Raw genomic sequence first — 24,467 nt, 5'->3', positions numbered from 1 at the left:
CAAAAGCCTCTCCCTGCCCCTAAATCACTAAAATACCAGCCAGAGATTTTACACTGGCAGCTGCTAGGCCAAATTCCACTCGCAAACATCTTTTGCTGGCCAGAACAATGACGCCTTGCAAAATGGTTTAAAACCAAAAAAATCTTTATTCCTTCTCTGCCATCAAAATGTGAAAAATGAATTTGCAGTAGGGGTGGGGGTGCCCTGTACATTTTGGCATTCACAAATCAACTGGAGCTAGAATAGTATTCTTCTTTAGATGAGGTATTTGGCTTCCAATTCATCACCTCTGGCCCAGTTCCCTGATGTGGGTTAGGCCATTGCTTCTCCATCACTAATGTGCATGCAAATCACCCAGGAAATGTTAAAATTCAGATTTTGATTCAGTAGTTCTGGGGTGAGGCCCAAGATATGTTCTCAGGTAACTCTAACACTGCTGGTCTAGCAACCACACTTTGGTGACAAGGAATTAGGTAGGTAGCACGATACTTAAGCACTTTTCTTTTGAGCTAACAGTCTGGTTTTGGACTCTAGTTCAGCCACTTACTAGCTGAGCCACCCTGAGAGTAGTTCCTGTGTTAAGTATGCCTTGGCTTTTTCATTTACAAAATGATGCTAATAATAGTTTTTAACTCAAAGGAGTTTGGAAAAGATCAAGTGAGTCATTGTATATGACTCATTGTATAGGCCTCAAAAGAGTACGTGGCACACAGTAAGAAATCAATCAATGTTAATTATTATTATTCATTTTTGAAGTTAATATGGAATAACTAACATTATGGAATGGTTTCCTAAAATTATGGAATGGTCTTCCAGTGACCTCAGGATGAATTCCAGCCTCCCTGACATGAATTACAATGCCCTTCTTGACCTGGCCCCTATTTTCTTCTCTAAATTCATCTCTCTTCCTTTTGTACCTTGCAATGCATTTTAATCTTTCTCATCTTGATCTCTCTGCCCTTGGAGTTCTCTTTGCCTAGAATACCTTTCCCTTTCATTACCCAGCCAACTCCTAAAAGCCCTTCAAAATTTAGTTGCAACAACTCAAGTTAGTTGAGTTGGAATTCTTCCCAGACCCTTCCCATTACCACGGTGAGTTAGGTAGCTTTCTTACATGTCCCCACAGCATTCAGAGCCCATCTCTGTGACAACACTTACCACATCATATAATAATAGTCAAATTGTCTACTTCTTTGAGGAAACTCCTATGGCCGTAAGCTTTCAATAAATGTCCATTGTGGAATTAATAAGTCAATCAATGATCAAATATATTCTTGATGTCATTGTAGATCTTGGTGCTATTGTAGATCTTTTATGAGACCTCTTCTTTTATGAGTCACAGACTGTTGACCTTTAAAGATCCAGACGGGTTACAGCCCTACACCCCCTCCCAGGGATACTGGGAGCCCCGAATTGTGATTTTAAACCTAGATTCAGCAGACTCCGTTCAAATTCATGCTAGGTGCTTTGCAGAATTCATTTAACCTTCTTAACTCACTTTCTGGCCTGAAAAACCTCTTTCGATCTACCTCCAGTCTGCCTTTCCAACCAAGTCTTACTGCCCTCAATGTGCTCCAGCCACACTAGCCTGCTTTTAGTTCCTGAGATACCCAGCTGCCCTCTGCAGAACCTTCATAGCAGCTGGCTCCTTGGCCCGAGATGCACACCCACCAAGCCCACTACTCCCACACACGAGTGGACTCCGTCTCCTTTTCACCTCCAGAATGCAAGCTCCTACAGGCCTGACTTTTTTTGTTTTTGTTTTTGTTTTTGTTTATTCTACCAAGAGTCCTGTCTGGCCCATAGGAACAGCTCAATAGATATGTGTTGAATGTTGAGTGAGTTAATACTTCCTATCAGGTTACTGCTTAACTGTGATCCCCATCTAAGGGCAGCATCCCTCCCCCTTTAATTCTAGATGATTTCCTCACTGGATTTGTTTTGTTTGTTTCTTTGTTTGTTTGTTTTAATATTTTTATTTATTTCTAGGAGAGAGAGAGAGAGAGACAGCGTGAGCAGTGGAGGGTCAGAGAGAGAGGGAGACACAGACTCTGAAACAGGCTCCCGGCTCTGAGCTGGCAGTCAGCACAGAGCCCGACGCGGGGCTCGAACCCACGAACCGTGAGATCATGACCTAAGCGAAAGTCGGACGCTTAACCGACCAAGCCACCCAGGCGCCCCTTGTTTGTTTGTTTTTATGGCATCTGTCACTGATTATAAATATTTTCATTTATTTGATCACCTTTCCCCCATCCCCATGTTATCTCCAACAGACTCTAAGTTCTGAGGGAAGAAATGATGCTAATTTTGTTCAGTGCCTGGCATCTAGTACTTAGTTGATAAATATTTTCTCTCTAGAGTTGTTCAGTGAAAATTAACTGGCCAAAGAAGAATGATGGCAGTATTATCCCATTTTATTTATCTGACATATTGAAGTTTCACGGGTCCTTTGTAGCTTTAAGATGGAAAGAAACCATTAGTATTAACCATAGAAAGTCAGGATAGGAAAAAGCCATAGATGTCATGAGGGCCATTTTCCTCTCTCTGCAGATAAGTAAATTAAGGCACAGGAAAGGGAAGGACTTGCACAGCTAGTTAGGAGCAGAGCTGGAAATAAAACCCATTTTATAATAATAACTCTACACGATTCATTCATCGATGAGGAAAAAGGTAAGCCCCTACCCTGCATACTTTGACTTATGTGCTCAAAGAGCAGCTACGCTTTATGCTTTTATGGTTCTTAGCTCTGGCTGCACACTGCAATTGCCTGGAGAACTTTAAAAACTACTGATGGCTGAGACCCAGCCCCAGAGATTCTCATGTAATTAGGTTAAAGATATGATGGCCAGTCTACAACCTCAACCAATGAAATCAGAATCTCTTGCGGGTTTTTAAGGCTTCACAGGTGATTTCACCATACAGCCAGGATTGAGGAGCACAGTTTAAGAAGACGAAAGAAATGTACTTATGTTGACTCATGTGAGAATGGAACTCAGAACCCCTGGCTAACATCAGTCTAATTCTTTAAACAGGTTTTCTTTCCTAATTATTGGTCCTTGGAAAAGTCTTTTGTAAAGAGCCAGCCCCAGCTTGTCAGAATACAGCCAACTGTCCTGGAATGTCTGGATTAGTTAATCTTGTAAATAGGGCCTATGAGATGATTTTGATAGTCAAGTTTACAATAATCCAAGGTAGACAGGAGGCAGGGTTGATTTCTTCATGACACTCTCTGCCCAGAAGAAATCTCCAATGGTTAAAAGGAACAAAACATACAAACTTAGAGGAAGCAAATAACTCCCAAGTGAAAAATCATCTTATCAAAGGGAGACCCACTGGTATTTTAACACTTATTCCAATAAGGAATAGGAATATTTTTAAAACCTCAGATTACATTTATTTCAAAGGGATTTAAAATAGTTAACAAATTACCATCTTTTTCATTGAAATTCATTATGTTATCCCAAACTGTTTCCAGAGTCTGGGAGTTTTGGCTGATCTGATCTGATCAGATGTGATCACTTTGGTGACAACTGCGGGTGCCCTGCTGTGAAAGCAGACAGGACTCCTGAAGCTACTCAGTAGGTCCATTCAAAAGGCAGATGCAGGTAAATGGCCAGTTGCTACTTTGTACAATCAGATTTTTCCATTTACAAAGTAGTATTTGGGCTTAGTCAGGAAAACTGCATTCACTTCTATTATGCTTGTGAAGAGTTCGCTTATAGCCAGTTTCTGGAGGTGGTGGTAGTAATTAAGCCAATTACACAAAGACCTCATTTTGATAATCGTTTACTGTCAACAAATGACTCACAGTTTGGTATCTGCAGCTGGTTAGGAAAATTCTGTGGAGACACTATCACCTTGGCTCATGCCTTCTCAGTGTGGGCAATGGAGACTGGTTCTTAGCAGAGGTGTAAAAAATAATCTTACTGCTTTATGTAGAAAACACAGACATGCATGCAGCCCATAAACAAGTATATCATATATCAGCCATATTAAAATTTCATAGGGACCACAGATTATATAATTCCTTTTATTTATTTATTTATTATTATTATTTTTATTTTTGAGAGCGTGCACATGTGCGTGAGCAGGGGAGGGGCAGAGGAAGAGAGAGAGAATTCTAAGCGGGCTTCATACTCAGTGTGGAGCCAGACACGGGGCTCAATCCCAGAGCCCTGGGATCATGACCTGAGCCAAAATCAAGAGTTGGATCCTCAACCAACTGAGCCACCTAGACACCCATACAGGATTCCTTTTATATGAAGTGTCCAGAAAAGTAGATCTATAGAATTAGAAAGTAGATTAGTGATTGTCTAGAACTGAGGGAAATGAGGATGGGGGGCTGAGGGTGATAACTAATGGGCACAGGGTTTATTTTGGGGTTGATGGAATGTTCTAAAATTGATTGAGGTAATGGTTGCACAACTCTGAATATACTAAAGGCCATTGATCTGTATACTTTGAATGGGTAAATTGTACAGTATGTGAATCATATCTCAATGAAGTTCTTAAAAAAAAAAAAAACCCGACCTCCCTCCTTTAAAATAAATCATGGGGGTGGAGGTGACTAGGAAAAAAATTCTAAAAAGGCTCCTTAAGAGGGCAATAATGAAGAGAGAGAGAGAGAGAGAGAGAGAGAGAGAGAAATTGCCTTGGACCAGAACATCAAGGAATTTCATTTTCAATTTCTGCATTCTTTTTTTTTTTTTTTTTACAAATAGTTTATTGTCAAATTAGTTTCCACATAACACCCAGTGCTCATCCCCACAAGTGCCCTCCTCCATGCCCATCCCCCCCTCCCCCCCATCCTCAATGTCTGCATTCTTAGCCTAAACATCTGCCCTAACAGATTGTTCCCAGTTAGCCTGAACAGTGCCTTTGTTGATCCTACCCCAGCCAGGTAGTATCCCACACCTCTACCAAAGGGTGGTGTCTGGAATTTGCTCTGCTACTAGCTGGGCTGAGAAAGGCGTTGTGGGAGGTACCTCTTAGGGGAATCAGGAATCATGGCTGCCTTACAGGAGTCATGTTAGGAACAGTCTCTGAGACCTGGGTAGCTGAAGACCATGAGAGGCTCCCTGAGCACTTAGCTGTTGGACTCATGTTTCAGGGTTAAGTTCCCTGGGATACCAAATCTGAGGCGGTTAGCAAACATGGTTTTTATTAAGGGGATACTCTCAGAATCAACCCTTGTGGAAAAGAGGGGAAGGAAGCAGGAGTCAACTGAGGGAAACGTTGAGCTATTACACACGCTTGGCAATGGGCTCAGCCAGCCCCAGGAGAAGCTCTGGAGTTGAGTTAGCCCTTCAGAGCTGTCCCAACAGCTGAGTCATGAGCCTTTATTCCCGAAGGGATATCTAGGTGACACATCACAGCATTCATCCCCCTCAACATTTTGTAAGATCAGAAGAACACCGGTAGGAAGCTCATGAGATATCCTGGTTGCTGTGACTAAAGAGGACTACAGAATATAGCCTCCCATATGAATTCATTCTTTTGGTCACAGAATCATAGAGAATGACTTTGTTTTTGTTTTTGTTTTTTTTTTTTTTTTTTATATATATTTTTTTACAAATAGTTTATTGTCAAATTAGTTTCTACATAACACTCAGTGCTCATCCCCAAAGTGTCCTCCTTCATGCCCATCCCCCCCCCCCCCCCACATCCATCAGTCCTCAGTTTTTGTCAGCATTCAAGAGTCTCTCATGGTTTGCCTCTCTCCCTTTCCCCCACCATTTCCCCCCTTCTTCTCCCCCTTGGTCCTCCGTCAAGTTCCTCCTAATCCTCCTATACGTGCAAACATATGGTATTTGTCCTTCTCTGCCTGACTTATTTCGCTCAGCATAACACCCTCAAGGTCCATCCATGTTGCTACACATGGCCAGATTTCATTGTTTCTCATTGCCATGTAGTATTCCATGGTATAGATAAACCACATCTGAGAATGACTTTGTATAGTACCATAATGGATATGCAATTAACACTAGCTAATGTCACAAACTTATATTGATATTATGACAAAATAGATGTGCTGGGATCCGCACCGGCCTCGCTGGATGACAGTCACAGTGAGGAAATGGCAGCATTTGCACAGCTCCTGCCATAAGAAACTGGTATCTCCTTCTGCTACTACTGGCTCATGTTGGAAATGAGCCTGCTGGTATTGACCAGGCCTCACAATATTCCAGATCAGACCGTTATTCTCCACACAGATTCCTCATATGGAAAAGCATATTCCTACCTTTACAAAAGAGATTTTAGATGAAAGTTCTGTGGATGATTGTCAAAAGGCTCTTCCTATGGGCCTTGTAGATCAAGACTTAGATAATAAAGGGGGTTAAGAACACAAGAGTTACAACTAAGCCTGCCCCGGAGACAAAGAGCTTAATTTAGAGTCAAGAAACAGATAAGGGCAGAACTTAAGTTAATACTTATACCTTTTCTAACTGGTGATGTATGGCAGTCCCTTCCCTAAGGCGTATTTTCCTCAAACACCCTCCTTTACACTGGTTGCTGGGATGACGATAGATAAGAGTAGCTAAAACATAACCCAAAAACAAAGACCAACACGTTTACTGCCTCCATGGTGTTTATACATTCAGCATCAAGTCAAAAAAGTTTCCACAAACAACTTATTAACCAGCTCAAAAACATTCGTCCTCTTGTGAGACAGACAGAATGACTCCTAGCCTATAACACTTAACCAACTGACCCACCCAGGTGCCCCAAACCCCTGCTCTTATCAAAGTTACTCCCATCCCTAAGCCTTCCATGCTGTGCTCCTACCACATCTTTATGGCTGCTATTGCCCTCCCTCTAAAGAACCCTATATCTAGAGGACATGAAGAACCCAGACTTTCACAGAAGGGCTTTGGAGAGATGGTGAATTCCCTAGAACTGAATGAGAAGTGTGTGCATCATTGCTTATGTACATTTTTCTAGGACAGGAGTCTATAACTCCCATAAAATTCCCAAAAGTCCATTCCTTTATTATTCATTTCATCTGCAGTGATGTTCTTTCTATTGTTTTCTTACAGTCACTGTGTATTTTTGTATTCCATCAAGTGTCATGAAAATGAGTTCTCACATCTCTTTCTTCAGTGCTTCCACTAAGGCTCCTCTTTAAACACACTCTGAAGTTCTTCCTTAAAAAAAAAAATCTCCAACTTCTTACGTGTCCACTTTGAACAGATACCTCTAACTGATGACAGACATTAATATTCACCTCCCGATAGTGGATGCACTCTAAGTAGGTTCAGTTCTAATATGTCCAAGAAGCTCCCTGCAGTGGTTGGCACGGCTGTCCAAGATGAGAGCATGTTCGGGGAGTTCCTTTCCCTGCCTCTGTTTCCACATATACGCTCTGTCTTGCTCTGAACAGAAAGTCACTGGGCCTGGTAAATTATATAAGCAAAGCAAAAAAAAAAAAAAAAATTGTCATTGAATTTTTGTCTTTCAGCTACCACTTATTAGCACTTAACTAAGTATCCAGCCCTGGGCTAAATGCTATGTAAATAATCTCACTGAAGTCTCCTAACAAGCCTATAAGGTGGCCGTTATTGTTATTTTCATTCTACAGAGGAGGAGACTGACACTTATCAAGGATACAGTGCTCAAAGCCACACAGATAATGAGTAGTAGAGCCGCATTTGACTCCCAAGCTGATTAACTCCAGGGCTCACACTCTTAACCACCAATCTTGACTACTCCCGAACCATGCAAGGCTGGCTTTTTAACCTTGTTTATTAGAGGGGAAGTATATGTATATGTGTGTATGTATATTAAAAAAGTTGTAAGGCTTAATTAATTATCACAAAACGAATGCCATTTAACCATCACCCAGGTCAAGAAATAGAACATGGCCGCCCTGTGTCTCTTCTTATCTCAACTTCCTCCCTCCTCACTGAAGGCAATCACAACCTTGCCTTTTATGATAATGGCTTCCTTGCTTTTCTTTATATTTTTACCACCAAACAATGCATTCCTAAACACAATTGATTAGGTCTGCCGTTTTGGGGGGGAGGGGTGTTGTATAAATGAGATCACACAATTTCTTTTTTCATATCTTGAGTTTTCATTTGCTCGACTTTGTTTTAGAATGATCTAAATGCTTCTGTTGTAGTTTGTTCATTTTTATTCTGAATAGTGTTCAGTTGTGTTAATGTGTCACAATTTATTCTTTCTGTTGTTGGTAACCATTTGGATTGTTTTCATTTTGAGGCTATTTTGAGTAATGCTGCTCTCAACACCCCTGAACCTGTGTCCTGGTGCACATGTGTACACAGTTCTGTAGGGTATAAACCTCAAAGTGGGATTTCTGAGTCATGAGGTATACATGTATTCAACTTTAGAAAAAAATACCAAATTGTTATCAAAGTGACTTACTCTATGCTCCCACCTGCAGTGTATGAGATTTCCCATTGCTTCCCACGATAAGGTGTGTTTAAAAGACAGACCACAGCTTTGTTCCTTGCCTTCTATGGGGAAGAATCTCAAGTCTTTTTGCTGGCATCCTATCTCACATAAATACACCTGGGCTGCTTTGGTTAGTGAACTTCCATTTTCCAGCCACATTTCCGTTTTCCACTTATATTCTGTCTCTTGGAAAAGAAAATACCTCTGAATTCTTATCAGAAATGAATTCAGCAGAGCTCACAGAAGAAACAGGAAAAAAAGACCGATAATGGAAATTCCCTATGAATATAATCTCTATTTAGCTATGCTACACAAATGTCCCAGACACAGGAATGATTTTCCATTTTCCAGGTTATAACAAACCCAGTCCGCCCACTGACCAAACACACAGGTTTAACAAAGTGTTTCCTGCAGATGTTACACTACAATTAGGAACGAGAGGGTGGCAGGTATAGTTTGTCAGAGGATTGAGTAAGACTGGAGAATGAAAGCTCTGGTAAAGATTTTTGTCTGATGTTCAGAATGGAGTCCAGCATGTAGTAGGCGTTCAGTGAATATTTGTTGGTCATTCAATGTAAGTTGAGTGTGTCAAACATCATTTCTTATTTTTTAAAATGTCTATTTTTAAGAGAGAGTGAGAGCATGTGCACACAAGCATGGGAGGGGTAGAGAGAGAGGGAGACACAGAATGAAGCAGGCTCCAGGCTCTGAGCTGTTAGCACAGAGCCCGACGTGGGGTTCAAACCCACAAACCGTGAGATCATGACCTTAGGTGAAGTTGGACACTCAAATGACTGAGCCACCTCGGTGCCCCTCAAATATAATTCCTAATTATTTCAGTGAGAAGTCCATGACTTTATAAGTTCTTAAATCTGTGAGGGATGGAAACTTTTGACATCCCAAGCTGTTACTATAGTCAGCATTTCAACACTCCTGAATCAAGCACTTGGCTCCCTCCCTTTTTCCTCTAGGCTACATGCACTGGACTGAGCATGTGATGAGATGAAAAGTCCCAATGTTGAACTTGCTGAAGATGCAGATCAGGAGAGAACTTCAGGATCTTTCAATTTCCAATTACATGTTGATATCACCAAATATAGCTGATTTTACCTTAAGAGGGCTGCCATATAAAAAAAGGATATATTTTTGTGTTATTATTCATAATTTATTTAAAAATATATTTAGAATGTAACTCCCTGTGCCAACCACTATACTAGGTGACAGAGAAATAACAGTGGATAAGATAGGGATGATTTCAACATTTTGGTCTGGTGATGGATGCGGACTAAATAAAACCCTGACAATTAAATTTCATTGTAATTGGAGCTATGATGGAGAAAACAAAGGAGTCTGAGAGCATGAAAAGAGGGTATAAAACACATGAGGGAGATGGAGGAAGGTGTCCCAGAGGAAGGAATATCTAAACAGAGACAAGAAAGAAGACTGGGAGTTCACCAACTGAACAAGAGAGGTAAGAAAATACAAGGGAGAAGGTAGAGCATGAACCAAAACCAAGAGGCAAGAGAAAAGTGAAAAATGTTCAGAATGACTAGACACAGAATATATAAATGATTGGGAGAGATAAGGCTAGAGTAGAATTCAGGGGCAAGATTATTAAAAACTACATCAAGGAGTTCAGAGCAGTGGGATACTAAAGGAATATTTTTTAAAAATTTAAGTTTATTTACTTTGAGAGAGAGAGAGAGGGAGAGGCACAGAGAGAGAAGGAGAGAGAGAATCCCAAGCAGTTCTGCACTGTCAGTGCAGAGCTCGATGCAGGGTGCAAACTCATGGAACCATGAGATCATGACCTTAGCTGAAACCAAGAGCCAGACGCTTAACTGACTGAGCTACCCAGGCGTCCCTAAAGGAAGGTTTTTAAAGAGGCGAGTGTCAAAGTCAGGTTTGGATTTAGGAGTGTGTTATCATAGTCTGAGCCTGAAAAGGTGATGACCGATACTGACCTAATGACAGTAAGAAATGAACTATAATTAGGAGGTGCTATTGATAAGGATTGGTGACAAGTCCGGGGTGAGGACAGGGAGAATTCAAGAAACTGAACTTGGCAGTTGGATGAATGATTTACTGAGACAGGATACATACGGAAGAGCAGTCTGGTAAAGGGGGTAGAATAGCTGGGTTTTGTTTTAGTTGTGTTTGAAGTGCTGGTAAATAATACAGTGAAGATGTATACTGGGCAGATAAAACTCAGGAACATCTCTGTCTGAGTCCCATATATAAACTTAGGAGGTCCAGCAGCCACCGAGTAAATGGTAGAATATTGGGGCTGTGTCAAACATATTAAAGGAAACTGGTTTGGTGGATATTTTTTATTGCCCCATCATAGGCTTACATTGATTTAATTTTCTGTTCTGGCTTCCTGGCCATATTTGTTGAATAAGGACTTCAAGACCTGGTATTTGTTATAAGGCAGATTCCAACTGCTAAAATCCAGATCCTTTTCTTTCCAGGGAGCTACCTGGGATACATTTCAAAGAGGGGACTCAAAGAGGGTAGCAATGGAGTTCGCATCGCTTTTCGGAAACACTACAAAGAACAAAAACTAACTTCTTAAGTATTTGGAACACAGTGATGCCTGACATCCTTTACGGCTGCCTATAGACACACAAACAGTTCTACCAACTGCCTCCTCGAATGAACCCTAACTCATCCCTGCAAAGACTTAGGGGTTCTTGCAGGTACGGTCCAGCCAAGACTAGAATGAGGGTAATTCCTGCTGCAGCGAAAGTGAGGTTGACCTGTATAGCTTAAGAAACCTTTTATACCTTTGAATTCAAACTTCAGTTAGCTTTAAAAAAACCCCAGCCTCTTCTATACCCCACCTTTTAAAGATTACTGAAGTGTTTTTCTTTTCTTTTTTTAATAATTTTTTTACATTTATTTATTATTGAGAGAGAGAGAGACAGAGCACGCATGGGGGAGGGGCAGAGAGAGAGGGAGACACAGAATCTGAAGCAGGCTCCAGGCTCTGAGCTGTCAGCACAGAGCCTGACGTGGGGCCCAAACCCACGAACCATGAGATCATGACCTGACCTGAAGTCGGACGTTCAACTGACTGAGCCACCCAGGTGTCCCTGTTGAAGTGTTCTTCTAGTTTGGCAACAAACCTTTCTATACCTCAGTTTATATCTCAGTTGTTCAGATATTGAGGTAAGGAGAGACAACATTTTTTGTTAACCTCACAACAATCCTATGAGAGGGCATTGAAAGAGGTTGATTCGTTTTCCCAAGGTCAGAGAGCCCACAGTCTTTAGCAACAGTGCTATATTGGCTCCCATTTTCTTTCCATCATCTTAATCTTGATGATGAGAATAATTACCACAATAATAATGAACATGTATTGAGCATTTATTATGCCCCAAATCTCAGTGAAAACACTTGACATAGATTTTTGACATTTAATCTCCACAACAGTTTTATGAGGTACTATTGTCTCTACTTCTAAAATGCAGATTCTGAAGCTGAAAGAAGTTATCGCCGCAGGTGACCAGTGGCAGAGCTAGGATTTGAACACAAAAGACTGACCTCACTGTAATCTAATACACTTTGGTTGGGGTGACCTCTGAGGACCTTCCCCCACCACCCATCCCCTGCTGTCTCCTGTTCAAAGATTCAATGATGTACTTCTGTACTCTGGAGCCTTATCACATTTTATTTTGCCTAGGTTACATCATGAAAAGTATGGTTTTGAATGGTTGTGTTGAGTTTATCTGGTTTAACAAGTTTTTTTGTCTAGCTTAAGCATTGGAAGTAGCTCTGGAAGAAGAAGGTAGAGCCAATCACAGATTGGTCCAGGGTCAAGTTGAGGTAGAGAGATTTATTTTTCAACTCTGAAGGTGCAGAGAAAGGGCTGAATTTGTTTGCGGCTGCACAGCTTGGGAGAGCGTAGTGCCTCGCCATGTAGCGGAAGCCACCATTGCCAGTAGGGGTCTCTGCTTCATAAAACAATATCCATTGTCTCTTTTGGATCCAGAAACAAGAGGCTGGCTGGTTTTATTCTCAGTGCTCAGAGGGAACTCTAGAACCAGATTTACCAGGACAAAATAAATAAATATAATTATAATTATAAATCTACATATAAATACGCATTATAAATATAAAACAACATTTTACCTTTTTCTGGCTTTATTTTTTTACCTGAAAGAGGATTGGTAATGGGCAAATAAAAAATAACAAAAACTTAAAAAGAATAAATCCCGAGCATGGTGCCCCCCAAAGTCTTTAAGCTAATGCACTGGACTTGGAAATGTACATTTGGCATGCTTTTCTGTACTTGGACCTTAGCTGTCTGATCATCCTCCATTCCCATAATAACTCTGTCCTGCCCTTCCATTCAGGTCTATCTTTTTTGATTCTGAACTCTTTTCCACACCACCCCCCTCTTCTAAGTCCTGCTAAGGTGGCCCTGTTAATGCTAGTACTTTGCCAATAATAGCCAACTCGAATGGATGGGTGCCTTACCTTCTCACCACAGAAAGGTATTTGATGACTATACAACACATGTATCAATTATAATGCAACTTAATTGCTAGAAGACAGAAGTAAAGGAAGATTGGAAGGAAAGAGGTGAAGAAAAAAGAGAAACTGTTAATAAACTTCTCTATGTGATAGAACATGTGTTTTCACATGTTTCTCTCTTAATATTAGTCTTAGGAAGCCTCCTTAATCCCCACCAGTGAGCCTGAACACAGATTTACTGAGAAAGCTCAGAGAGCCCTAAAAATCTTGTCTTGATCGGCCAGATATTTTACACTCCCAGCGTAAGATTATCTCGGAAACAAGTGTAAATGAAGCTGTATGATCATCCTCATTCTTTTCCTCCACCCTACCCACCCTGTGTTCAAATACCTCCCTCCCAGGCTCTCACTTCAGCCCTGAATTTACTGACAAAGCCTCTGCAGCGTGTGAGTGGGAGGGTTGGGGGCAGAATGCAAGGAAAGGAAATAAATAATGGATGATAAGTTTGGCTGGTGACATATTGTTGCAACAGCAGCAGAATCTGCAGGAGTTTAGATGCAATTCTGTAGATCTGAAGAGATCTTCATTACAAAAGAAGGGAAAGAAACTCTGGCTGTCTTCAGCAGCTCCATAATTATGGGCCTACACTTCACAGTTAACATAGGCAACCAGAGTGGTCCCACACATCCAAACATTTGTGGTGGTCAAGACTGTAACCCAAAGTGCATGACAACAGCTACCTGCTCAAAAAAAGCTCTCTCTCATTCAGCCTGAAGTGCCCCATTTATTCATCAAAAATTAATAGTTCTCTAGCTCTAACATCATGGCACCAGGGGAACTATATTGTATGAGACAGGTACTCAAATTCAACAGATTTGAGCAGAGGAAAGATTCATTAAAGTTTTGAGGGGAGAGGAAGACAACAGAAAGATGATGGACTAAGAAGCTACAGGCCCTCGTGTTCACAGAGATGCCATGTTAACAATATACTGACGAGAATACTTCTGTGAGAACCCTAGATACCAGTTGAGAAGGTACAGCACTCAAGGCATTGTAAAACCAAGAAAGGATTCCAGCAAAAAGGGTAGGGAATTTTCAGTTTTTGGCACATGCATCCATGCCCTTCTCTCATACAGAATAGAGTGGAGTAACTGGGAGGAGATCCCTCAAACCAGGGTCTCCCCAACAGGATGTTAACAAAAGAACGGACCATGTGCCCAACATTCTATTTTGTCTGGGGTTGACTGAATGACTGGTTTCTATCTTGCCTGACTTGGACAGTTAAGAAACTGGTACCAAAGTTTGGAAGCCACTGAAAACAGGAGTGAGCAGCAAGTCAGAGCTGCAGAACCATATGTAGACACCAGGGGGAGTAGTGGATCAGAAAAGGTTTGAGATGTCCCAGAACTTGCAGCTGAGGTGATTGGTGAAGGTCTTGCCCTAAGCAAAGCTGACACACAAAGACCAGTATTGCTGGGACAGGTGGTTGTTTCTACAGATGCTCAAATCCAGTAAAAGAGTACAAGGCAAACAATAAACATGGGCTAATTAAGGAACAAAAATAAAATCCCAGAAACTGACCCTAAAAAAACACAGATCTGGGGCACCTGGGTGGCTCAGTTAGTTAAGCATCTGACTCTTGATATCAGCTCAGGTCATGAGTTGTTCAAGAATTCAAGCCCCCCACGGGACTCTGCACTGACAGCTGGAGCCTGCTTGTCATTCTCTCTCCAGTCTCTCTCTCAAAATAAATAAATAAACTTTAAAAAAAATCACAGATCTCTGAGCTGTCTGACAAAGGATTTAAAATAACTATCATAAAGATTCTCAATGAGCTAAAAGAGAACACAGACAACTAAATGAAATCAAGAAAATGATGCAGGAAAATAAACAAAATAATATCAACAAAGAGATATAAACTATAAAAAATAACCAAACAGGGGTGCCTGGAAGGCTCAGTCGGTTAAGCGTCCAAATTCAGCTCAGGTCATGATCTCACGGTTCATGACTTCGGGCCCCGCATCGGGCTCTGCTGGCAGCTCAGAGCCTGAAGACTGCTTCAGATTCTGTGTCTTCCTCTCTTTCTGTCCCTCCCCTGCTCATGCTCTGTCTCTCTCAAAAATAAATAAAGATTAAAAAAAAATTAAAAAATAAAATAAAATAAAAAATAACCAAACAGAAGAGATGGAGCTTAAAAATACAATAACAGTACTGAAAAATTCATTGAGAGAGTTCAACAGCAGACTTTGTAAGGCAAAGAAAAGATCAATGAACTTGAAGACAAGTCATTTGAAATCACTGAGTCAGAGGAGTAAAAAGAAAAAAAGAATAAAGAAAAGCAAAGAGAACATAAGGCACATATGGGACACCATCAAGAGAAATAATACATATATTAGAGAATCCAGAAGAAGAGAAAGAAAGGGGTTGAGAGCTTAGTTGAAGAAATAATGGCCCAAACTCTGGAAATCTGAGGAAAGAAATAGACCTACAGATTCAAGAAACTTAGAGAATCCAACTATGATAAATCCAAAGAGAGCCACCCTGAGGCACATTACAATCAAACTGTTTGAAGTCAAAGATAAAGAGATCATCTTGAAAGCAGCATCAGAAAGGTAATTTGTAACATACAAGGGAGCTTCCATAAGATATTCAGTGGATTTCTCTGCAGACATTTTGCAGGCCACAGCAGAGTGACCTGATATACCCAAAGTGCTGAAAGTAAAAAAACAGCTGTCAACCAAGAATACTGTATTCAGCAAAACTCTCCTTCAAAAATGAAGGAGAATTTAAAACTTTCTCAGATAAACAGAAGCAGAGGGAATTTATTACCCCTACACCCACTCTACAAGAAATATTAGAATGAGTCCTTGAGTTGGGGCATCTGGCGGTCTCAGTTGGAAGAGTGTGCAACTCTTGGTCTCAGGATTGTGAGTTTGAGTCCCACATGGAGTGCAGAAATCACTTAAATAAATAAAACTTAAAACTTAAAAAAAAAGAGTCATTTGGGCACCTGAGTGGCTCAGCCTGTTAAACATCTGACTTAAGCCCAGGTCATGATCTCATGGTTCCAGAGTTTGAGCTCCATGTCAGGCTCTGTGCTGACAGCTGGAGCCTGAAGCCTGTGTCTCCCATCTTTCTGCCCCTCTCCTGCTTGTGGTCTGTCTCTGTATCTCTCAAAAATAAATAAACATTTAAAAAAACTTTTTAAAAGAGTCTTAGAGGAGCAACTGGGTGGCTCAGGTGGTTAAGCATTGAAATCTTGGTTTTTGCTCAGGTCATGATCTCACGATTTATGGGTTTGAACCCTGTGATGTGCTCTGTGCTGTTGGTGCAGAGTCTGCTTGGGATTCTCTCTCTCCTTTTCTCTCTGCCCCACCCCTGCTCTCTCTCTCTCTCTCTCTCTCTCTCAAAATAAATAAATAAAACTAATTTATTTTTAAAGAGTCTTTGAGTTGAACCAAAGTAGAGTAGACTGCAACACAAAGATGTATGGAAATACAAGATTCCCTAGTAAAGGTAAATATGTGGACAAACATAGTAACTTGAACTATTCTCATTTTGCACATAGAATATAAATGACAAAAAACATTTAAAATAGCTATAAATTTATGTTAACAGGTATACAATATATAAAAATATAAGTTGTGGGGGAGCCTAGGTGGCTCAGTTAGTTAAGCATCCAACTCTTGATCTCAGCTCAGGTCTTGATCTCAGGGCATGAGTTCAAGCCCCATGTTGGGCTCCACACTTGGCATGAAGCTTACTAAAATAAACAAACAAACAAACAAAAAATATATATGTTGTGACATAATAACAAAGCAGAGGGACGGTGCTATAAAGGAGTGGAGTTTTTATATACAACTAAAGTTAAATTGTTACCAGTTTAAAATAGAATGCTGTAATTTTAAGATGTCTTATGTAATTGTGATGGCCACAGAGAAAATATTATGCAAGATACCTAGTCATATTCATAAAAAGTGAAAGTGGAAATGTGGTTACCAGGGGCTAGGAGAGGGAGGTGAGGTTTTTAATGACTATAGACTCATACTTGCAGGATGAACAAGTCCTGGATATTATACCTCAAAGCAATGTGAATACACTTAACACAACTGAAAATAGACTTAAAATGATTAAGAGGGTACATTTTATATTTTTTACTGGGGAGGAGGGCGGGAAGGGAGAGTTAGTATTTAATGATTACAGAGTTTTAGTTTTGCAAGATGAAAAGAGTTCCGGAGATGGATAGTGCAGTTGCATAACAATGTGCATGTATTTAGTGCCACTGAAATCTATACATAAAAATAGTTAAGATGGTAAATATAATGTTTCATGTATCTTAACAGAATTTTAAAAAACCCCACTAAATCCTAAGTAACCAGTTAAGTGTGACTACATCAATGAATTCACTTCAATCTAAATTGTATTCCACTTTCCCTGGTGTAGCACATTCAGAATCCATGACATAATACTCCCAAAGATTTGCCAATAGAAATAAGCAAAATGGGGGCGCCTGAGTAGCTCAGTCCGGTAAGCCTCCAACTTCGGCTCAGGTCATGATCTCACTGTTCATTGGTTCGAGCCCTGCATCAGGCTCTGTGCTGACAGCTCAGAGCCTGGAGCCTGTTTCGGATTCTGTGTCTCCCTCTCTTTCTGCCCCTCTGCTCACACTCTCTCTCTCTAAAAAAATAAATAACATTAGAAAAAATTCAAAAGGGGTGCCTGGGTGGCTCAGTTGGTTAAGCGTCCGACTACAGCTCAGGTGATGATCTCACAGTATCTGAGTTTGAACCCTGCATCAGGCTCTGTCGCTGACAGTTCAGAGCCTGGAACCTGCTTCAGATTCTGTGTCTCCCTCTCTCTCTGCCCCTCCCCTGCTCATGCTCTGCCTCTTTGTCTCTCAAAAATAAATAAACATTAAAAAAATAGAAAAGAAATAAGCAAAATACTGCCACAAAACCTGCTGTGGTGTAGATCACAGAATCACCAGGACTAGATTCAGGGATACCTGGGCAAGAACAGTGCCCCCAAATCATGCCATGAAATAAATCCCCAGCATGGGCAGCATACTCCCACCATGAGGCACTGGACATGCCACCTAAGCCATACCACTGGACTCTGTTACTGGCCACACTTGTCAAAGCAGTCCACCGCCTCTCCCCATGGGAGACTAACACCCAGTCAACCATAAGGTAGTAACTGACAGAATAATTTTATGGAAACTTCCTATTAGCAGAGTAGCTTCAAAGCAATGTTCCAGAAACCAATGATATTGTAACACCTTAAACATGCATAGATAATACTTTTCAACTAGGAAGTTAAATTTACAGAAAAAATCCCACAAAAAATCTAAAGGGCTTGGAGTTTTAAATTCCTTTCAATGCCCTGAATTCCATCTGACTTTTACAATAAAAATGCATGCTTTTATACATATCGTGATCCATAGTCAGCTTATATCATTTTTTAAAAAACATCATTCAAAGACCCTCTTACGTTCTAGCAGATAGCTAGGTACAATTTAAAAAAAAAAAAACAACAACATAATACCTACTTCTCTCTTGAGATAGCCAGCTTCCAAAATGTTCCCTTAACCTTTACATCCTGGGGAGCCCGTGCCACTTGGTACCAGGGTTAGTCTGTGTGACCAGTAGAATATGGCGAGAGTGATGGTATGTCGTATTTGAGATTAGATTTTAAAAGACTGTGAATCTCTGAGATCTCTCGCTCTGGGGGATGCCAGGTCCCCTGTCATGAGGATGCTCTGGAATCCTATGGAAAGACCTACCTGATAAGGAACTAAGATGTCCAACCAGCAGTCAGCAGAGAATGGAGGCCTTCCAGCAAGGAGGTGGGTAAGCTTGGAACCAGAAGCACACCCAGTATAGCCTTGAGACCATAACTTCAGGGCCAGCCACCAGCTTGACTGTAACTTCCTGAAGCACCTTGAGTCAGAAGCACCCAACTAAGATGCTCCCACAGAAACTGTGGGATTGCTTAAAAATAATAAATGACATGTTAAGCTGTTGACTTTGGAGATAATTTGTTACGTAGCTGTATATAACCAATACAATCTCTCCAGCAATTCTGTAAGTGAAAAGGGTGTGTGTGTGTGTGTGTGTGTGTGTGTGTGTGTGCGCGTTTCAGAAAAAGCTGTTAAAATGTTAAATGCCTGCTGACACATCTGCTGACACACACATAAAATTACAAGAAAGGTAGCAATGACCCCAAAATGCACATACTCATCATCTCACATACCAACAGCAGAACAGGTCTCAGCCCTTGGCCAATAGGCAGCTGCCAACCAGGTAGGTTTTGAGAGTAAAAAGTTCCAGGTTAGCTCCAAATAGCTTACTCTACTAACCTGAAGTTTTACCAGGAAAGATAAATGTCATTGGGTCTTGTAGTATCAGGTCTTTGAGAATCTCCTGGAAGGTATAACGTCTAAAAATGAAATTTACAATAAGGTCATGACAAGAAACAAAATCTAAGTCTAATGATTCATCTAAAGAGATTTTTAACATGGAGACTCTTTACAGAAGTGCAGTCACGGTTATAGGAACTGAGAAAGAATGTTGAAGCTTCCAGAGACTAGCGAGCTAGGGAAGATATTTGGGCAAAAGGCAGAAATTGTGTTACCAGAGTCCACTGACAGGTGGACCCAAGGAGTAGGGGGCACCCAATCATTGCTATTGTAATGACAGGACACAGCCACCCCCAAATCATAGTGCCAAAGCAGGGAGGGAGTGGGAAAGAAATGTATTAATTTTTCTCTACCCCCATCCTCCAGTCCCATCGTGGTGGGTGCTTTCCTTTGGGCAAAGGTGACCGGCAGCAAGTGGGCAAAAGAGCCCAGGTGATGCACGGGTTAGTTTCCTAGGGTACAAAGCCAGACAGAAAAGGGCAGAGAATGGAGGGTGGGGTGGCACAGCATTAGAGCTTTTTAGATACCTTTTTAATAGTGTTTTTTAATGTTTATTTATTTTTGAGAGAGACAGATAGAGAGCAGAAGCAGGGGAGGGGAAGAGGAAGAGAGAGGGAAACACAGAATCCAAAGCAGGCTCCAGACTCTGAGCTGTCAGTGCAGAGCCAGAGGTAGGGCTCCAACCCATGGACTGTGAGATCATGACCTGAGTCAAAGCCGGATGCTTAACTGACTGAGCCACCCAGCTGCCCCACATTTTCATTCTTAAAGACTCTTAAAGATTATCTAAGACAGTCCACCAGTCTGTGTAAATCCTCTTTATCTCATCCCTAACAGACATCCTAAAACTCCAAAGGTGGCAAAAAGCAGAGCTTTTGGAGTCAGGCAGGCCGTCTCCCTGCTTCCAAGCTGTGTGACCTTGAGCAAATTACCTAACCTCCAAATATCTCAGGTTTCTGTTTTCTAAAGCGAGTGTCATAATAACCTAAAAGGGTTATGGTGAAATTAAATATTAAATGTAGAGATGAGGAGACTAATAATACTTATAATTTAATATATCTAGGTAGATAGATAAACAAACTCTGGAGTGATGCATGAGAAACAAATCACAGTGAATGCCCATTGGGAAGAATTTTAGAGGAATCAGTCCAGGGTAGAAGGAAACTTTATTTTTTATTATATGCTCCTTTTTCTTTTTTTAAGTTTATTTATTTATTTTTTTCTTTTTTTAAGTTTATTTATTTATTTAGAAAGCGAGAGAGAGAGAAAGCACACACACACACACACACACACACGTGAGCAGGGGAGGGGCAGAGAGAGAGAGGGGGAGACAGAGAAAACCAACCAGGCTCCATGCTGTCAGCACAAAACCCCATACGGGGCTCGAACCCACAAACTGCAAGATCATGACCTGAGCCAAGATCAAAAGTCAGATTCTTAACCAATGGAGCCACCCAGTCACCCCTATTATATGCTCTTTTATAGAGAGGACTTTTGGAATTTTTCCATGTATACTACTATAGTTATAAAAAAAACAAAACAGAACAAAAAACCTTTGACACCAACAGTCTTTCTAGTCAGTGTCTTGTATTCTGCTGCTTATCCTATTCATTCCACAACTATTATAAAGTGTTTACTACTATACTAGGCATTGGGGCTACAAAAAAATTAAGATACCATCCCTGTTTTCGAGTAGCCGAAGTCTAGTTGCAGAGACAAAAAGCAAGCAGATAAGCATCATACAGTGTAGTTAAGTGGGGCCTACCTGATTTCTCTTATTTAAAATTTGAAGACACACACACAAACCTCTTCAGCCCCCCCCTTTTTATTGTACTTACTGCATTCTAACATCCTATATCACTTATTTATTTATGATGTTTATTGTCACACTCCCTCCACTCCATAAGGATGAGAATTTTTGCCTATTCTGTTCATTGATAGATCTCCAATGCCTGAAATGGATAAATTTCTCAGTAGATGTTTGCTGGATGAATAATTGCTATGTGATAGAAAAGCATGACAAAGGAATTACCAGAACAAAGCATAAAAGGAACATCGAACTTGTATATGGAGGTCAGTCAGGCCCCACTGGAAAGGTGACACCTTGTACTTAATCTTGAAGCAAATCAGGTGACTTTGGCTGAAAGACCTAATGTTTTACGAGCAAGCAAATGAGAAATACCGAAAAATGAAACACAAGGAACTCGAGTCCAACGGCATGGAAAGAGATCTAAGAGAATGGCACATATGGAAAACTGAACATACGGCAATAAATATTGGTTGCTGGTAATTGTTTATGCTGGCTGGGTGATGAGTTCTTGAAGATTTTGTTACACTGTTCTTTCTCTCTGTTTAAAATTTCCCATGATACGAAGTTAAGAATAAATGAATAAACCATTTTTAATAACTATAAAAGGATTTTAAAAATGAATGTATTCTAGGCAGGGGAGCACAGCTATGGTTACTATGCTAGCAGCTGGCTGGGATGGCAATAGGTGGTGGGTGAAGAGGTGAAGACCTGACAAGGAATATACAAATCCATAGTTTTTTCATTGTAAATGACAGTCAAAATAGCTCAAGTATAAAAGGGGAACTCACTGGTTCACATACTAGGGAGTACAGAGTGTATCTGGCATTAAAAGCTACTGGATCTGGGGCAGCTGGGCGGCTCAGTCAATTAAGCACTGACTCTCGACTTCAGCTCAGGTCATGATCTCACAGTTTGTAGGAGGGAGACCTGTGTGCAGCCCCTCACTGACACTGTGGATCCTGCTTAGGATGCTCTCTCTCTCCCTCTCTCTCTCTCTGCCCCTCCCCTGCTCACTCTCTCTGTCTCTCAAAATAAATAAATAAACTTAAAATAAATCTACTGGATCTAAAAATTTAACTGATACCACCAGAGCCCTGTGTCTCCTCATCTCCTTTTTGCCTCTGTTCAATTCCATTTTTCAGATACTCCTCCAGGTGGTGAGGAAGATGGCCATTGATAGCCTCCACCTCAAATCTTCCCAACTTAAAAGAACTTTTCTCTCCCAATGCTTGTGTATAACTTTCATGGAAATTTCTGATTGGCTCTATTTGGGTCATGTGCCCCTCCCTGAACCAATCACTGTGGGATAGGGTGATGGAGTAATGAGATTGGCCAAGCCTAGAATAGGTACTAGAAAGTAAGGGAGGGGGAAACCTCAGATGCCATGATTGGCAGCTCTTCCAGGACCACATGAAATAGGGGAAGGAAGAGTCCCCCAAGGAAGGGATGCCAGCAGATCCAAATAGCCGGCATCATGGCTCCCACCAAGGCCATAATTGATATTGGAGATGAGAAAGTTGGGGGGTGCAGAGTGGATTGAGTAAAAGTAGCCGAGGGTAAGGATAGGCAGAGAGGCCTTATTTTTCTAAATAAGGCTAATCTGAACTGGACCCTGGAATTATAGAGAAAGTTGTTGCTGGGCTGCTGGGTGAGTGGACAGATGTGGGATGAATGAAAATATGAAGCTTACATTAGCTAAATGCAGTTAATGCTACATCTGGGCATGAAATGGTTAAAAATCTCCCGCTTTTCCACAGAGGGATGATTGAAGGTTGAATATGGATAAAAACTGGTACTGGAAATGCTGTAATTTTCTCAGGTAAATTGTGAAGTTGAATGCAATTAGAAAAGCATCCCCAAAATAGCTCTGGTTTGGTTGGCATGTGACCAAACCCTGAACAGCTTAGATTAGCATAAAAGAGATTCAAATATATGTCTTGCGCATATGCTCAAGAACCCGAGCTGAAGGAAGAGGAAGGCAGCACATGCCATCTGTTTAGGAGAAATGCAAGCTCCAGAGTGAGTTTGGAAAGAAAAGGGGCTTTAGTCTTTTAAGACCAGGAGGCAGTGAGAAAGCCACAGGCTCAGAGACACAGAAACAAGGTCAGAACCTAGCGCAGATAGAGAATCTGAGACTCATATAAAGCCAGCAGGAGAACAGTGCCTTCTGTTATGTCCACACCAAGTTCTTTCCATCAAAATAGTTCCACATACATCTTCTCTAAGAAAGATCCCCATGTATCTCAGCCGTAATGAGTTATTCCATTAGTGGTGAGGTCACCCATGGGGTTTGGTGGCCTGTGCCCAGTGCTTGCCTGTTAGGAATAAAAGGAGAGGTTTTGATGACCTTGAGCCAAAGGACCTACTGTGGCTCAATCATCTCTTTCCCCTGTGAGGTTCATGAACAAGCAATACATTCAAGAGCCATCAACAGATGAGAAATCAAAATATGACTTTATTTTCACTTGAATAGATGCTCAATCTCTTAGTGCAGGGCTCTCTTGTGAACACAAGGCTGGAGGAGCAAGCAGCTGATGGTGAGGGCCCACCGAGCCTCTCCTTCTGCACTACACACTGACCTCTTCTCACCCTCTGCCCTGCCACATGGGACCAGAAATGGCAGCAATAAAAAGTATGCCTGGCTATGCATCTGCGGAAGAGAAAACAAGATGGCCAGATCCCAAGAGGAGGCCTTGGCTCCGCATACCTATTCCTGCTGCATGAGCTAGAAGGAAAAGCTGATGGAGGTTCCTAACCCTGCCCTTGTTAAATGTGGCCCAATGAATTTCCCAGAATCTGTACCATCCAATGAACAGGTCCTCTCTGGGAGAAGGCAAAGGCCAGGAGAGAAGGGGAGAGATGAGACTTCCCTTTTCTCTGAATACTTGCTCCCCAAAATGTGGGCCCTGGACCAGCCTTATGGGCATCACCGAGCAGCTTGTTAGAAATGCACAATCTTGGGCCCTCCCCTAGATGAATAGAATGAGGGAACTGTGTTTTAATAAGATTTCCAAGGGATTCACATGCACATTAAAGTTTGAGAAGTACTGAGTTTCTGAATCCTAAATCCATTGCCCAAACTGTCATTTCAATCTCTGCTTGCTTCTCAAAATAGCGCTCTGCATATGGTCAATAGTTAATGAAAGGGTGTTTGAGAAATTCTCTTTGGCACCTATTTAATTCCATGTGAAAGGAGGAGATCACATCTGAGAAATCAGCACACATTTCCCAATGAGTGGCTTGGAGACAGAAACACACTGAAAACAAGCAAACAAAACCGTTCTAGACATCCACATGCAGCTCTGCTGAGCAGGACAGATGGGGATAGTAAATCTCCTCCCGCTC

Source organism: Hyaena hyaena, unplaced genomic scaffold (assembly GCF_003009895.1).
Source record: "Hyaena hyaena isolate Hyena2069 unplaced genomic scaffold, ASM300989v1 scaffold_400, whole genome shotgun sequence".
NCBI lineage: Eukaryota > Metazoa > Chordata > Mammalia > Carnivora > Hyaenidae > Hyaena > Hyaena hyaena.
Note: the sequence above shows the minus strand (reverse complement) of the source record.